The sequence below is a fragment of the Podarcis pityusensis genome (assembly GCF_964106645.2).
Source record: "Podarcis pityusensis genome assembly, chromosome: 8".
NCBI classification, from domain to species: domain Eukaryota; kingdom Metazoa; phylum Chordata; class Lepidosauria; order Squamata; family Lacertidae; genus Podarcis; species Podarcis pityusensis.
Genome location: NC_138033.1, coordinates 23,482,272 through 23,500,445, shown reverse-complemented (window position 1 = coordinate 23,500,445; position 18,174 = coordinate 23,482,272). Strand labels below are relative to the sequence as shown.

Here is an 18,174-nt window from a genome sequence, read left to right as displayed (position 1 = left end):
ACTTGCTTCCCCCAAACCCGTTATTGATAAAGTGCAATGGAACGTTCAAACATAATAACCTTTCATGATTATAACGAAAGTCAGGACCTGCCAGGGACATGGGCGGTGGCAAAATGGCTGCCCTAAGCCATTGTTTTCCCCAACAATGACCCAAGAAGGATGTTATGTACAGAGTCCTTTAGCAGAGGCATTTTGTGTGGTGTCACAGTGGTGGCTGGCCCATTACTTAATAAACCCCTTTACCCCTTAAATAGTCAGTAGATCACTATGGTCTGCAGGAACATATCCCGCAAGTTCCAAAGATTTCAGAAGCTTGTCAAACAGGGACTTCCAGGCTGCCCTCGTTCTGTGGAATAGCATTCCTCTCAACATACGGCAAGCTCCCACTCTTTGCACTTTCCGGAAACAATTGAAGACATTCTTGTTCCGACAGGCAGTTCCAGCTGGATAAATGGGTCTATGCCATGAGTGTCGGTTTTGTACTGTTTTTGTTTTCTTTTAAAGGTATCTGTGGTTTTTTGTGTGGTTTCAAGTGTTTTTTCTTGGTTGTATTGAACATCACCTTGAGACTATTGTGTAGATGGCAATTAATAAACTAATAGTAATAATCATAACAGGAGTATCATAAAATCATAGGACTGTAGAGTTGGAAGAAATCCCAACGGCAACCTAGTCTGACCCCCTGCAATGCTGGAATCTCAGCTAAAGCATCCATGACAGGTGACCATCCAACCTCTGCTTTAAAACTTCCATGAAATAAGAATATAACATCCACAACCCCCTGAGGGAATCTGTTCCACTGTCAAACAGCTCTTTCAGAAAGTTCCTCCTGATGTTTAGTCGGAATCTCCTGTTGTAGTAACCTGAATCCATTTGGTTTGGGTCCTACCCTCCAGAGCAGGAGAAAACAAGCTTGCTCCATCTTCCATGTGACAGCCCTTGAGATATTTAAAGATGGCTATCCTATCTCCTCTCAGTCTGCTCTTTTCCCAGACTAAACATACCCAACTCCTTCAACCATTCCTCATAAGGCTTGGTTTCCAGACCCTTGATGATCTTGGTCACTCCTCTCTGCACACATTCCAGCTTGTCAATATTCTTCTAAATTGTGGTGCTCAAAATTGAACACTTGGTCTGGACCCCATACTCCTGTTGGTGCAGCCTAGAATAGCATTAGCATCTTTTACTGCTGCATCACACTTGTTGACTCATGTTAAACTTGTGGTTCACTAAGACCCTTGAAAAAGTATCATAGGCCGGACCAACCCCACAGGTGGTTAGGTCACACTCATCCCGGCACACATCATGTCCTGCTGTTGAGTATGGATTTGAACCCTGGTCTTCCAATGGGGTGACTTTTGGTCATTCACCACCTCTCAACTAATCTACCCAACCTACCTTTCAGGGCTGTTGTCAGGATAAAATTGGGGTGGGGAAGAACCGTTCATGTCACCTTGAGCTCCTTGGAGGAAAGATGGGATATAATGATTGATAAATAAATAAATAAATAAATAAATAAACCCCGCCCATCTGGCTGGGCTTCCCCAGCCACTCTGAGCGGCTTCCAACAAAATATTAAAATACAGTAATGCATCAAACATTAAAAGCTTCCCTAAACAGGGCTGCCTTCAGATGTCTTCTAAAAGTCTGGTAGTTGTTTTTCTCTTTGACATCTGGTGGGAGGGCGTTCCACAGGGCGGGTGCCACTACCGAGAAGGCCCTCTGCCTGGTTCCCTGTAACTTGGCTTCTCGCAGTGAGGGAACCGCCAGAAGGCCCTCAGCGCTGGACCTCAGTGTCCGGGTAGAATGATGCAGGTGGAGACACTCCTTCAGGGATACTGGGCCGAGGCCATTTAGGGAGGAACTGGGTCTGTGGCAAGCTGACGTCCTGTTTGAAGATGCGCTGGGACTGCTTTCTAATGCAGCCTCCTCACATGAGATGCTGCCCTGGCCTGGAGACAACTGTTTGCTTCGCCCACTAGATGGTGACAAAGAGTTACGCTCTGGCCCACCAAAAAGCTCCAAGGGGCCCAAACTTGGTTGACTCTCATGAAGTCCACAGCTTTGGGAAATGGGCCTCCTGTTTCCATTTCACCGCTGATTCATCAAAATAGAGAGCAGCCTAGATGAGAGGATAGTAAGCGAACTTGTACAGAATTGGCTAGAAAGCCCTGTCAATGGGAAAGTGGTTCTACAGGAGTTCGATAGCTTCTGGAATCAGGAAAGTATCAAAAATAGAAAAGGAAAAAAAGCGCCCTTCCAAGGAATCGCAGCAATGTTGCCTGATGGAGACAAGGGCATCAGAAGGAGCAACTGTGCACACTAGTTATTTGGGAAGCTGGACGTGTGACATGGGATGAAACTATAAGATGTATATAAGGATTGTGGGCGATGCCATGTGTACTTTTGCTTCTGACATTGGCAGTGAGAGTGCATCAACGATGCTGGGTACAAAGCCTACATCTTCCGTCATCCCTGACTATTGGCCATGCCATCTGGGGCTTGCGGGAACTGGAGTCCAGCAGCTTCTGGGGTCCACAGGTTCCCCACCCCTGCACTACCTGATCTTTCAGAAAAACAAAACCCGAAGATGGACTTCAGATCTCGAGCATCTTGGACATTCCCTCCACTATGGAGCTATGACCCATTTTGAAATGAAATTCCTGCTTGGCTGACCATATTAGAAAGGGAATAAGCACAGCCGCCTTAAAAAAATTATTTTTTAAAAAAACACCCTATATTCTAGTCTGGCTGAACTGTTGAGAAGAAGCAGGTCCTTTTTCTTCTGGTGAGCATCAATGCCAAAAATGGAAAGACAGAGAAAAGGTTTGTCTGAACAGTTTTATCGCCTTCTCCGACTCATCCCCCAAGCATTTCTCCTCGACCTGAGGAACTCTTGCTGGGACAGAGAGTGGGGTGGATGTCAGCATTAGGAAGAAGCGCTGGAAACCAGATGGGATCGAGAGGTGGGAAAATAGCCAGAAAGGGCCTGGAAATGAATGAGTCGGCAGCATGAATCATCTTTTGCCCCCAAGCAGAAAAAAGCTTGTAGGCTAGGGTGTTGCTATGGGGTAGTCCAAGGGGCGCAAACACCATCCAGGTCTTTCTGGCCAAGCCCCCAGATCTCCTATCCCAAAGGTGGGGAACTTTTATCTGCCACATTCCCTTCTCTTCAACCTTCTGAGAACCACATGTCAGTGCTGGGCGGGGCCAGAGACAAAGGTGGGTGGTGCAATTATTATACATGTTACCTTTGTACAGTAGGCTGGCTTCTTCACACACTCACAAACCCCACTCCCTATCTTCCATCCAGGAAAGCAAGACATCTTCAGGAGAAGAAAAGGCTTAAGGAGGAAACCCTACACAAATCCAGAGTGTGGTCCCTAAGGCGGTTGGATGGTGCTTTGTACACCTCCTTCTGGCAACTCCTGCAGCCAAGCTGGTGCCAAATGTATTGCTCTGCTTTGCTTTGGACCACATCAGCGAGGCTGAGAGGGGAGGGGTCTTGCCATCTGGGCAGCCCAGGACCTCCACACACACTGCCCAGGCTTGCACCCCCAGAGAGGTTACTATGCAGTTTGACTTTGTCTCTGAAGGCGCACTCTCTCGAGATAGATGGGCGCCAACAACAAGGCAAGCAAGAGGCATTATCAGAGTCCAAGGACACATTCCAGCCAAGCATAACACTCAGGGTGGGAGGCTGTGCCAGTTGAGGGATGGGGTCTAGGGCAAGGGGTAGGCAAACTAAGGCCCGGGGGCTGGATGCGGCCCAGTCGCCTTCTAAATCCGGCCCGCAGACAGTCCTGGAATCAGTGTGTTTTTACATGAGTAGAATGTCTTCTTTTATTTAAAATGCATCTCTGGGTTATTTGTGGGGCATAGGAATTCGTTCATTTCCCCCAAAAAAATATAGTCTGGCCCACCACATGGTCTGAGGGACAGTGGACCGGCCCACGGCTGAAAAAGGTTGCTGAACCCTAGTCTAGGGAAAGTTCTAAGGGTCAAATAGAAAGGTCTGGAGGGCCACATTTGGCTCCCAAGGCCTGAGGTTACACGCTCCTGCTGAAACTAGCATATGCATATTTTATGCCAATGTGTGCCACTTGGTGCAAATTTGTGTCAGGAACCTGTGCCCTCCAGTTTTTTAAATAGCTGACAGCCTCCCTGCTTATAGGGTTGCTTGGAGTGGGTCAGCACATCTGAGCCCAGGGGAAAGCCAATGGATCAACATAGGAGAGGGTGGTAAGCAAGTAGCGCCACGACTCCACCCAGCCAAAACGTGGCCATTGGCCTGAATGAAGAACCACCACCAAGTTAAGTTTGGAATATAGAGGTTTCAAATCCCAACTCAAAAGGCCACCTGTACCTGAGAAAGTCACGCTCACAAATTCTTGGCTGCACATTGGCTGTGTTGCACCATGCATTTACAGCTCACACTGGGTGTTGGGAATCATAGTTCTGTGAGAATTATAGTTCCCAATGTTCTTTGTGTGGGGTGCATTAAACATGCTTTGAATGCATGGTGCATAGACAACCATTTTGAGCATTTATAAGGGTGGGGGGAGCAGTTTGGTGAAAATCCAACAGGGCAATTGTGGGAGACAAAGAGGCACAGCGAACAAAGTACTGGAGGAAACAGTATAATTTGTTTACAAAAGGCTCTCCAGTTTTCTGTTGTGATGCCTAATGACTTTTAAGCCAAATTCAAGGAGGACAAGGCTATCAATGGCTCTTAGTCATCATCTTCCCATTCCATTCAGAATAAGAGGCAGCATGGGGCAGGCAAGGGCCAGCTCAGGCGCAGAGCACCTGTTTTGCATGCCAAAGAACACAGGTTCAATCCCTGCCATCTCTTGGTAGGTCTGAAAAAGACTCCTTGTCTGACACCCCAGGACAGTTGCTGGCAGCCAGTGTAGACAGCACTTAGCCAGCTGGTCAATGGTTAGAGTCAGTGTTAAGACATATTTCCATTTCCTTTCTTTTTTAATTTTTATTTTATAATCGTCACACTTTACATTTCAATAATATAGGTCAAATAAATCAAAAAGTGACATTTTAGAAAGAAGAAGGTTGGAGAGAGAAATATAAAGACAGAATGTTACATTAATCTGAACACATTGTGCTAGCTGTGATTCCTGTGTTGCATGGGGTTGGACTAAATCACCCTTGGGCCCCTTCCAATTCTATGATTCTAAGGAGATAAATAATCTCTCACTCTACCAGTACTGGATTGCCAGTAGTACATCTGAATAGGATCTTGGGGTCTTAGTAGACCACAGGCTTAACATGAGCCAACAGTGTGATGCAGCAGCAGAAAAAGCTAATGCTATTCTACATTGCATCAACAGAAGTAGAGTGTCCAGATAAAGGGAAGTAATAGTCCCGCTCTAGTCTGCCTTGATCAGACCACACCTAGAATATTGTGTCCAGTTCCGGGAACCACAATTTAAGAAGGATGTTGACAAGCTGGAACGTGTGCAGAGAGGGGCAACCAAGATGATTAAGGGTCTGGAAACCAAGCCTTCTGAAGAACAGTTGAGTGAGCTGGGTATGTTCAGCCTGGGAAAGAGCAGACTGTGATGAGATATGATAGCCATCTTCAAATATCTCACATGGAAGATGGAGCAAGCTTGTTTCCTCCTTTGTCTGGAGGGTGGCAACATGAGAACGGGCCTTTTCTGCATTGGCTCCGTTTATGGAGCACTCTCCCCAGGGAGGTTTGGCTGACACCTTCATTATACACCTTTAGGCACCAGGCAAAAATATTCCTTTTTAACCAGGCCTTTGTCTGAATGACATCTGATGCCCTTTTAAAATGTGTTGTGGAAATTGGGGGTTACAGTGGTACCTTGGGTTAATTACTTAATTCGTTCCGGAGGTCCGTACTTAACCTGAAACTGTTCTTAACCTGAAGCACCACTTTAGCTAATGGGGCCTCCCGCTGCTGCCGCGCCACCGGAGCACGATTTCTGTTCTCATCCTGAAGCAAAGTTCTTAACCTGAAGTACTATTTCTGGGTTAGCAGAGTCTGTAACCTGAAGCGTATGTAACCCGAGGTACCACTGTATTGGGTTGTCTTTGCTTTTATTTTTACTATGTATTTAATATCTCAATTTTATGTTGTGAACTGCCCTGAGATCTATGGTTATAGAAGGTATACAAATTTAATTAACTTAACAACAACAACGGGACGTGGGTGGCACTGTGAGTTAAACCACAGTGCCTAGGACTTGCCGATCGCAAGGTCGGCGGTTCGAATCCCCGCGACAGGGTGAGCTTCCGTTGCTCGGTCCCTGCTCCTGCCAACCTAGCAGTTCGAACGCACGTCAAAGTGCAAGTAGATAAATAGGTACCGCTCTCCAGCGGGAAGGTAAACGGCGTTTCCGTGTGCTGTACTGGTTCGCCAGACGCGGCTTAGTCACGCTGGCCACGTGACCCGGAAGCTGTCTTCGGACAAGCGCCGGCTCCCGGCCTCTTGAGCGAGATGAGCACGCAACCCTAGAGTCGGTCACACCTGGACCTGATGGTCACGGGTACCTTTACCTTTTTTACATCAACAACACCCCCCAAACCAAGGAGATTCCCACCAAACACCAGGAAGAATAATCTTGCAGTAAGAGAGGTTGTGGACTCTCCTTTCTTGGGTTTTTTAAAGCAGAGGTTGGATGGTCATTTGCCATGGATGCTCTTAGTTGGGATTCCTGCATTGCAGGGGATGGGACTAGATGACCCTTGGGGTCCCATCCAACTCTACAATTCTATGATTCTATGTTCCTATAAATACTAGTTCCTGGGAAACACAATCAGCTGCTGCACTCATGTCCTGTTTGTGGTTGGCTGCTGTGGTCAGCAGGATGCCAGACTAAGATGGGCCTCTGCTCTGATGCAGCAGGGCTTTTCTTGTGACCATAACAACTCTTCTGCATCAGAGGCAGAAAGCACTTCTTCCTTTTCATCTCCTGAATGAGCCTCTTTGTCTCAGGCGAGAGTGAAATCCATCACCAAATCTAGGGTTAGCCACGTAATGTGGGTGCCGTCATTCAAGATGACACGGAGATACAAGTTTGACATTAAATTTGCATTTCATGGTTTGAACGTCAAGTTGCAAGACACACATTTTAAAATTCCTTCACCACCCCCACTCTCCGACGGCTGAATTTGAGAGCCAGCGTGGTATAGTGGTTTGAGTGTCAGACTAGGACCCAGCAGGCCAGGGCTGAAACCCACACTGGGCCATGAAGCTCGCTGGCTGACCTTGGGCCATTCGCTGCCTCTCAGCCTAGCCTCCCTCACAGGGTTGTAGTGGGGATTAAATGAGGACGGGGAGAACCACGTGCTCTACCTTGAGCTCTTTGAGGAAAAGGTGGGACATAAATGAAATAAAAATAATAAATGTTATTAATGTCATATTATGCTGATGTTTCAGCTTGGCAAAAGATGGACGTTGCATCCGTACGTTGCATTTCAGAGGCTTGCTTTGCCTATGGGGTGGTGAGATTTCTCAGCCAGGAGTAGATCCTGCACTGGCAGTCATGAGCAAGCTACAAATCAGGCAACATGCCTTAGCTTTGCCATGTTTCAAAAAGCATCATTCCTGACACCAGGAACCCACCTAAATTGTTGAGCTTTTTTGGGGGGGGGACTTCCCCCAACAATAATGATTTTAAGATTTTGGAGCTGTTTTCGTTGCTTTTTCCATCACATTGCCCTACATCCAGATTTTCCCTGACAATTTGCCAATTCAGCAAAATTCCCCCCTGACGCCATTTTTATGCCCGAAAACCAGGACATTCTCCTGGCGTATGGCAAGCCTAACATGCCCATCACACTCCTCTGCGTGTCAAACTTCAGCTTGGAGATCAGTTCAAAGACCTTACAGCTGAATTGCCAAAGCTGTTAAGATACCATCACACATCAATGAATTCCTGTATAACTCCCATACCACACCCAAGGAACACAGAGAGATAAATCACAAACTCTGTATGTAGTTTACAAAAACCCATTAACAATAATATAGAGAATTTCACCATCTTCTGTTACATTAAATCTCAAATAATATATATAATGCCAAAATAATAATGGCATGCGCAATTTTGAGATACTGAATTGCACAAGCCATTATTATTTTGGCACTGTATATATTATAAACTACATACAGAGTTGCTTAGTTTGTGGATTCTAACTCCCAGCAGACCCAGCAGGCAAACCAGCAATCATGGATGCAGAGAGATATAGTCTAGCACATTGCAAAGGCTAAAGGTTCCTGGACCCCAGTTTTACAGGGCAGGTTTCCTTTAGAAGAGAGAGCACTGGAGATGTCTGGGATCTCTCACACACTAAGCTGTTCTGAACCCCTGGCCTAACTGGCAGCAAGGCAGCATGCCAAGTCAAAAGTTCAAAGTGCAAGGATCAACCCACACAAGCAAAGTCCAAAACCCCAAGTCCAAAGGTCAGGAAATGGCCAGGGTCAATCCAAGTAGCCAAGGCTGAAGTCCAGCAGTCAGGATACAGTCCAGAGTCAAACCCAAAGTACAGTCCTATGAAAGTCCAGGAGCATCCAAAACAAGGTCCATCAACATGGGCAGTTGAGCAAACACAGCACCTCGGCTCTGCTTCCCTTTGGTACTTTGCATGCTGATTGCAGCATCTGGGCTTGAGGAGGCAGGTGCCTTTCACCTGTTCCAAGCCTACAGCAGCTGAGGAATCACACCTCTTCCCAGAGCTAGCAAGCCCCACCTAGCCAGCTAGTGTGCTGGGTTGTGGGCCCTTGCCTGCCTCAGCCTTCTAGAGTGCCCCTTGTGTGTCTGTGGAAACAGGGGCCCCTCTGTTTCTGGTGATGGGTCCTAATTCTCTGGTTCCTGTGCACTGACCCGCATCCCCTTGTCATGCTTCATCACCCTGTGAGTACTTCCTTCCCCATCCCCTGCTTGCCCCGGTGTTTTCCCGGTCCCAGCTACACCTCTCGGCAGGATCCTCTTCCTCTTCCCTGTCATCCTGCCAGTTCATGACATATGCTAAGGGTGTATATGAGCCGCCCACCAAGCCTATCTCGCTGACCTTTGGGGCTCTTCTTCAACCACATATCCTCACTGGCCCTGTTATATTCCCTTCTTCAGTGCTTTTTGCCTGGCTGGTATGCGCCTTTTAATTGTCATAGGTCGCGTCCTCCCTGTGCATTGAACCACATGGCTTCCCTCAAAGAACCCTGGTTTGTCAAGGGCGCTGGGAATTGTAGCTCAATGAGGAGATAAACTACAGTACCCAATATTCTTAAGGGGAAGCCATAACAGTAAAAGTGGCATAAATGTGCTTTAGTTGGAAGGTGTTGATGTAACCAGAATGCTTCTTGGAGAGGTGATTTTTGATGGAGAGGCATTTGTGTCTACTGCGTGTGCAGAAACCTCTGGGTTTTGCATGGACCAAATGTAAATTTAACAAATGATGATGATAATTATGATGATGTAGCCATGGCCCCACCCACCACTGGCATACAGACCCCAACCTTACATATTTGTTTTGACCCAGGAGGTTCTTTGAGGTTCAGGGTTAAGCAATTCCGCAACTCCTGCTTATCTCAGCTGGCTGGGAGATTGAAGCTGGTGAGAGTCATCACGTTTCCTAATGTAAACAAAACCCGTTTCCTAAAGCTATTCAGGCTTGCAGTTTCCCAAAACCAAAGCTATCTTTTATTTGCCAGGAAGGATTCCCGTTACTGCGTCTTAAGTATAAATCAGGATCTGAGCTGATGATTTTTCCAAAGAACAAATTCAGGTCTTTTTGTGAGAGTGCGTATGTGCAGGCTAGTTTAAAAATGGCACAAGTAAGTGCACAGAGGAAATGCTATGTGTTCATCAGCTTTCGGCTTGAACACGCCAGCTTTGTGAAAACTATGTCAATCATACAGGCATCAAATTGCTTGGAGTCCTTGTGGTCATGGTTGCTTTTCCAGCATCAAACAAATTGCCCATCCATGCTTTGGAAGAATCGAAGGTGGGGGGAGGGTGTCTCCCTTTTACGGAGGCCTGTCCGTTGTGGAGGCATGTGCGTGTCTGTCTGTTACAGGTCTCTACTGAGATAAGGATAGAGCTGGCTGTTTCATAGGTGTTTTTGAAATCATGTCCATTTCCTATTGACAGTGAACATCTGGCAACCTTTAAGAAGGGGGAAAAGGCCTGGAGAGCAGAAGTTATCTAAGACTCTGCAGTTCGGTGAGAAGGAGGGAATGCCGGGGGTGGAGGTAGGCGGAGTGGTGGATGAGATTGTAGAAGTGGAGAAAAGTGGTGAGTGCCTTATAAAAGATCTGGGCCTCTTCTAGACATCTTTCACTTTCAGTGCTATGTATGCATGCAGTTTTCTTAGGCTGTTCAACCACCCCAACCCCCAGATCTGGCCTTAACCTGATTGGGATGGTGCACACCAGCCACACCAGAAGGCTCAAGCTGTGGTGCAAGCCAAATCAGTGATCCTGGAGAAGATGTTCCAAATCGAGGGGAACCAATACGGTGTTCTCCAGGGGTTCTTGGACTTCCAACTCCCATCCTCCCCTCACCATTGGCCATGCCTGATTCCAAAAGCTGGCAGTGAGTGTAAGTAAAAGATGTGAATGATTTGTTTGGGCGTCTACTCTTCTGTTTTGAAGACCTCCTTCAGATCTGTTTTATGTTTGGGAAATTTTACAAAGTTCTTAAGTGTGTTCATACACACAACACACACAAACACCATATCCTCTTGTTTTGTGTTGATCCTTCTGCAATGACAGAGAAGTCTGAAGTATAGAGTAAGCTACAGCATGTAATGGCAGCATGCTGGTAACTGCTGCAGCTAGGGTGGGGACCCTGGTGCCATCCAGATGTGGTTGGACTGCAGCTCCCATTGGCCCGCGTGGTCAATAGTCATGAATAATGGGAGTTGGAGTCCAGCAACATCTGGAGATCCATAGATTCTTCACTCCACAGCATTTTGGAGGAGGAGGAGGAGGAAGAGGAGAGCTTGACTGATGGGTTGATATCCCATGTTTTCTCTCTTTAGCAGGGCTTTCAAGGGCAGGAACCACAGCTCAGTGGCAGAGAACATGAAGGTCCCAAGTTCAATCCTTGGCATAGAAAATTAAAACAGCCAGGGAGCAGAGACTGGGAACAACCTCAGCCTGGAAAGCTGCTACCGGTCAGAACAGACCAGGGCTGGGGGACCTGTGGGCCTCCAGATGTGGCTGGACTCCAACTCCCATCATACCTGAGCTTTGGCCAGACTGGCTGGGGCTGATGGGAGTTGGAGTCCAAAGACATCTAGAGAGCCACAGGTTCACAGGTGATTCACAGGCAGGCCTCCTCCGAGGGGAAAAGCTATAGGTCGGTGGAAGGGCCCCTGGTTTCACCCCTGGCATCTCTGGATAGGACTGGGGGTGTCCCAGGTCTAAAAGCCCTGCAAAGCCACTGCCATTCAGTGTGGAAAATGCTGAGCTGGAGGGGAGAAGGATCAGATGCCTGAGCCGCAGCTTACATTCCTCTACACCCAAATGCCACTGCACACTCGTGTTGACGGAGGGTGGCCGGTGCCACCCCAACTCCCAGCACAAGCTCAACAAGTGAACCCCTAACCTCGCTCCCTGCCCAGCACATGCAAACCTAGGGGAAAATGCTACCTGTGGGGAGTTCAGCTTGAGCAGCTGTTAAAAGGCACAGGAGCCCTGCCAAGGGAACAACAGCAATATTATTAGCAACCCTGTTTTACATACCGCCCCCCCCTCTTGGAAATGATTTTAAATCACTTAAGGGCAAGGCTCGGCACATTTCTCTCCCCCCCCGCCCCCAACTACCCGGTTTCCAGGAGCGATTAAACAGATCTCAATGCACGAGGAAAACTGGAAGCGGCCTCTAGGTTTCTCTTCCTCTCTTATAAAGGTCGGGTGGGAAGAGAAAGGAAAGACGGGCGGGGGGGGGGGAGGAGAGAGAGATGAGAGGAATGAAATTCTTTCAATTATTTCGCGGTCAAAAGCCCCCTTTGGCCCGATCGAGAGCGAGTAATAAACAGGGGGAAAGGGCTGGGAGGGGGGGGGGGAATGGAGGACCAAAGAGAAGACTTCTGAGTATTCCCCGTACCACCACGCGCGAGGAAGGCCGCGGGGGGGGGGGGGAAGAGACTCGCAGAGAAATTAAGGCAGGAATTTGTGCAGGATTTTTGGCGTTTCGAAAGCAATGGATGGTGCTTTTTTTCTTTTTTGGAAAGAGGCTATTAAGCGCGAGAGCAAGCGGCTGGGCCTTTTCTATGTGGGGCCTTGTTTGCAGACGTGTGAATGAGCGAGAGAGAGAGAGAGAGAGAGAGAGAGAGAGAGAGAGAGGCGCATTGAATGGACTTGGAAGCGGAGAGGCAGAGATCAGCCGGCAGGGAGGGGCGGGGGAAGGAGCCGAGGCTGGGAGCTCAGACAGCCTGGCGCCAGCAAACACCTGCGAGCAGCTAACAGGAACACAATGGCAAACGCAGGTGGGGGAGTGCTGTCAAGCCAGGCCTCTCCCCACTGTTAATCACGGCTGATTGCATCAGTTTCCAAAGCCTGCCAAGACCCACCAGCCAGCAGCCGGCCAGAGTTGTTCTCTGTGTCAGGATTTTTTTTCTTTTCTAATTTAAAGCAACTTTGCATTAATTCCCCCCCCCCCTTTCAGCACAAAAAGGGAGGGGGAGGGAAACAGGTGGGGGGAGGCTTCAGAGTAAGAGTCTCACTGGCTGAACGAATAAAAGCCAAGCCGGATCAGCTTGGGGGTTATCGATCTGAGCGCCCCCCCCCACTCCAACCAGTAGGTTCCTGCCCTTTCTTGTGCCCTTGCAGTGCAGTGGATCAGAGCAGGGTTAGGTTTGCCGAAGAGCAGGGCTGGGGTTGGTGCCCAGCAGCCTTGGGCTGCCAGCACTGTAGCAGGGCCCACTGCTGATACCAGCCCTGCCCACCCCTTTTAATTTCTCTCTCTCTCTCTCTCTCTCTCTCTCTCTCTCTCACACACACACACACACACACACACACACACCTCTTCACCATAGCCTTCTGAACAACACTGGTTGGCTGGGTGGAGCGGCCATGTCAGATTTCCCACAGTGCTCTAGGACAGCATTGTTCCAGGGCATTATGGGCAATTAAAATGGCTGCCTGGCGCAGCCACCCAGTGTGGCTTGTTTGCAATGCTGTGGCTGCTTCTCCCAGGTGAATCCAGAGAGGCTTACAAATATTTGCTTTGCCCAGGTGCCCTTGAACCTGAAGTCACTCCCGCCTCTGAATATGAAAGCAGAGACTGCTGCTACCAATTGTGTAATAATAAAATCGGACTTTTGACTATCTTTCTTCTTTAGATGTTGTGTGGTGGTTTCCAAGCTGTGTTTTGGGGAGGGGAGCAGGGGTCCGTTACTGAGTGTTTATCAGGCGTTCTTTCGTGTTCTGAGGTTCAGACATGGGTGTGCAAATCTTCCCTAATCCTTGGGAATCTGAAGGGGTTAAGGGAGTGTTGCCCAAAATTCCTGGCCTTCTCTTGTGCATCCCTATCACTCTTGCCCTACAAAAGAGTTTTAGGGCTGCCTTCTGATATAGTTCTCAAGAGTCCTTGGGAGTGTTCCACAGCACTCCCTGTGACTGCTCTTGCCCCACAATTCAGATTTGCATGGGAATGTTGCTTGCAACTGATGGGATTGCAACCAGGGCTAGCGTCCATGCCTTGCAGAGTCGCAGAGAATGCTTGCCCTTTGAGAATGGTTGCACTGCCATTCTGATCCTGCTCTGCAATCTGAAGTGGTGTGGGAGCATTGGCCACCGCTCCCAATCTTCCTCTGCATTTGAAATTCAGTCAGTAGAGTGCAAAACTCCTTAATCTCAGGGTTGGGGGTTTGAACCCCACATTGGGCAAAAAATTCCTCCATTGCAGGGGGTTGGACCCTTATGCTCCCTTCCAACTCTACAATTCTAGGATTTTAGGAAGCTGTACAAAAATATCAGGCACAGTACAGAGTGCAGTCTTGGTTGACATTGGAGCCAGGGTGAGAGCAACTGGGAACAGCAATGCCTTCCATCCAGGGTGCATTCTAGCACATGCCCCAGAATCCTTTGCAGTATGGCAATATATCAAGCTGAGCTGTGCCTTTAAGCCCATTCAATGTTGTGAGCGAAAAAAAGTGCATATTGAGTCTCATAGAACCAAACATAAAAGCTCACAGCCCAAAATTAAGCACAGGATGCTGACCAGGAATGCAATGCTGACTCCTGCCATTGCTGATGTGGCAAATCTTAGAAGGCACCCATAGGATGTGGCTGCAGGGCTTACCACATCTTCAAACCAATGTCCCTCTAGCCACTTAGCAGAATCATTCCTGAACATTAAATGTATGGTTCTTTTCTTGATTTGTTTCTCGCGGTCGTATCCTGCCTTTTCCCCAAGGGAAGTTTACATGGGGATTGTGGTCACCACAACCCTGTGTGGTAGGTTAGGCACAGAGAAAGTACTTGACCTAAGGCCACCCAGTGAGATTCAAGGTTGACCAGAAATTGGAATCCAGCCTTCCCAACCCAAATCTTAAAATTGCACTGCAGATTGATGTATATCCACATGTTGACTGTACGTCTTGTGATTTCAAAATGCCATGCATGGTTGACGAACCTTGGCCACCTCTGCTGTCCCTACACTTGTTTCAGCCCTCAAAATATAAGGTTATACCATGGTTAAAGGTAAAGGTAAAGGGACCCCTGACCATGAGGTCCAGTTGTGACCGACTCTGGGATTGCAGCGCTCATCTCGCTTTATTGGCCGAGGGAGCTGGCGTACAGCTTCCAGGTCATGTGGTCAGCATGACTAAGCCGCTTCTGGTGAACCAGAGGAGTGCACAGGAACACCATTTACCTTCCCGCCGGAGCGGTACCTATTTATCTACTTGTACTTTGACGTGCTTTTGAACTGCTAGGTTGGCAGGAGCAGAGACCGAGCAATGGGAGCTCACCCCGTTGCGGGGATTCGAACCGCCAACCTTCTGATTGGCAGATCCTAGGCTCTGTGGTTTAACCCACAGTGCCACCCGCGTCCCTATACCATGGTTAGGGATCGGCAAATCTGTCAGCTTTTGTTGACCCAGTTTCTCAGTTTTCCAATCTTAATCTCAGTTTTGCACCTTACTACAGATTCCTCCCCCCTTCAAAACAGCTGTTAGTATTTCACTACAAATTTCTTCTAATGAGCAGATTTTTATATGCAGTATTGACCAATGTACTTACTATTTCCCCATGTATTATGAATCTTTGTATGATATTTTCACTAACATGCATTTAAAACACACTTCCCCCTAATACACTCATTTTTGGTACACGTAGCCAGGTTGGAGAACCATGTTGCCAAATTCAGGGACGTGTGAACTTGGAGGTGTTTGGGTTCACGTTCTGATTCAAGTTTCTCATGGAAAAGCAAACAAAATTGAATTTCTGCCAATCGACTGAAATTGGTTCTCATGAAGAGGAGCCAGTGAGTGCCCTTATGGATGTCTCCACTGTAACAGTAGAGGACAGGGAACTACTAAAGCCTCATGCGTCATTCCCGGAGGATCATTGTCTCCCTGCATAATGTTACGGGTTAGTGAACCATTCTTGGCTGGGGCCTGGATCCAGTTTCCCAGCTCAATAATGCAGGAAATAACGATCTGCATTCAGAGGTTTGTTGGGGTTTTTTGTTTTTTGTTTTTTTTTGGTGAGCTGGATGCCTTCAATGGATGATAAACAGCGCTGCCATTTGGAACCCTGCCCCATTGTGCAAGCGTGTTAGAGAAGAGTCACAAGTTGTGGCATCCCATTTACTACAACTGGGGTGGGGGGTGGGAAGATTATTGTGCTTGGTTTGCATGCGTCTTGTAGCCTCATTCCATACTTTAGAACGCCAACAGGATATGCTGGTCACAATATGTGAGTCACCCAAAACCAAATCCTCTCTTGCCATCCTCAAGAGACAGCTTAAAAGACAGAAACCCAAAATGAAAACTAGTTCCCTGTGACTCAATATATCTTTGCAGTGGCCCCAATCCAGGGAGACAGCAACAACAATATTGACACACTGGGGATGCTTTCAACTAACTTTACTCAGAGCAGATATACTGACATTAATGATGGGCCAAAGTTAGTCATCATGGCCATTGATTTCAGTAGACTTACTCGTGAGTAAAAGTTAGTTGAATACAACCCAGGAAAGATGGCAAGTAGAGTATAGTTGAGCTTTCGGAGCAATCCAGATTGATAGGTTGTTGTTGTTGTTTGCAGGCATCTTCTGCAACATGTCATTGATGCAATAATAATGCTTTAGCAGTGGATTAATATTGGACTACCCACACATCGTCCCACTTTATTAGTTGTTTTGCATTGCTTTCTCAGTGCTACTGCATTATTGCTGTCCACAAGGGCACTTGGGCACTGTAATGCAGCAAAAGCAGGACAACACACACACACACACAGGAAGATTTGTGGCCTGAAAAGGTATAGAATCTCACTAGGATGCTATGGGACAAGTCCCAATGGAAACAGAGCATCATGTCCGTCCCAAAACTTTTGTAGATGATACGGTATTGAAAGTGGGATTGCATATAACTGCCCCGATCATGAATGCACAAGGGTTGTTCTGGTTTGATCATGCTCATGTACAGCATTGGGAGTCTCACTGAGGGCTGAAAAGCAACATATAAATATTAAATAATGCTCAACTCAGCAGAGAGAAGGATAGGGACAACCAGAATTAGTTGCCTCTGTCTGGATCTGGCTCCACCTACTGTTGGGCTACTTCTCATATGCCCCACAAGTCTCAATGGGCACCAGCCATGGCTTTTTACAGACCCTCCAAGTGTCCCTGTTTTCCAAGGAGAGTCCCAGATTTACAAAAGGCGTCCCAGTTTCTGATTTGATCCCAAAATGTCTGGTTTTTACTTAGGGCGCCCCTATTTCCATTGGAGAAATGTTGCATGGTATGGAGTTACATGACCCACAAGCCATGGAGATAAGTAACTATACAATCTTTAGAAGACATCTGAAGGCAGCCCTGTATAGGGAAGTTTTCTAAATGTTTTATTATGGTTTTTATATATGCTGGAAGCTGCCCAGAGTGGCTGGGGCAACCCAGTCAAATGGGTGGAACAACAACAACAACAACAACAACAACATCCCTATTTTCATCGGAGAAATGTTGGAAGGTATGTTGTTAAAGGCCCACCAATTCCACCTCACACAGTAGATGTTCTGAAGAGATTGTGTGGGGTGCATGCCTGCTCCACCCCAACCTTGCCACACGGATCAGGAAAGTCTGTGTCCTTGTTTTCCACCATGCATAAGTGACCACCCTTGTGTTAAATTCAATTACAGTGGTACCTCTGGTTACGAACTTAATTTGTTCTGGAGGTCCGTTCTTAACCTGAAACCGTTCTTAACCTGAGGTACCACTTTGGCTAATGGGGCCTCCCGCTGCCACCACACGATTTCTGTTCTCATCCTGAGGTAAATTTCTTAACCTGAGGTACTACTTCCAGGTTAGTGGAGTCTGTAACCTGAAGTGTTTGTAACCCGAGGTACCACTGTAGCAAGGAGCAGTGATGAGGCCCATTTTCAGGAACGTCGTCTGTTCATCTTCAGCAGGATCCTTTTATCCCTGATGGCGACTCAAGTTCAGAAAGCCCAGGGACCCAACATTCCTCCTGGGAGACCCCTGCTTCTTCTTCCTCTCCCGGAAGTTATGCCGGCCTGCATCCGACTGCCTCACAGCTTTTACCAAACATGCTTGGAAGCTGTCTGCCTCAAGCCAGGTGCTCTTGAGGGAGTGTTTCCACGCTGTTTGCCATCAATCACGAGCCTTTCATAGCCAGTGATTATGTACACAGGAGCAGGAGCAGCTCCTGCCTGCCTGCCTGCCTGGGAGAAATCAGGGTGGGGTGGGGGCTCTTGCTTTCCTTGAGTTTTCCCAGCCAGTACGTCAGGCACCCCCCATCGAGCCCTCTTCCCCCCTCATCCCCACTTAATATCTCCCACATGTTATGCTGAGCCAGACTCTTCTTCCACTGGCTATATAGGGGTTTAGAAAGAGACACCTGTACACATACATCACTGCCATGAGCTAAGAGAGGGTGATGATCTACGAGAATCCCCGTGGGCACTTCCTGTTGTATTTACACAGGGAGCTGCTTTGA

The 18,174-nt window shown here is 47.7% G+C and overlaps 1 long non-coding RNA gene across 3 annotated transcripts in view; it reads left to right on the top strand.

Annotated features, from left to right (window-relative positions):
* Nucleotides 1-18,174, top strand: part of LOC308482583 — a 38,788-nt gene that overhangs the window by 5,276 nt on the left and 15,338 nt on the right. For all 3 annotated transcript variants that reach the window (XR_013989337.1, XR_013989338.1, XR_013989339.1), the window contains exon 2: nt 10,137-10,208. This is a non-coding gene — a long non-coding RNA (uncharacterized lncRNA). The remainder of the gene's footprint in view (nt 1-10,136; nt 10,209-18,174) is intronic.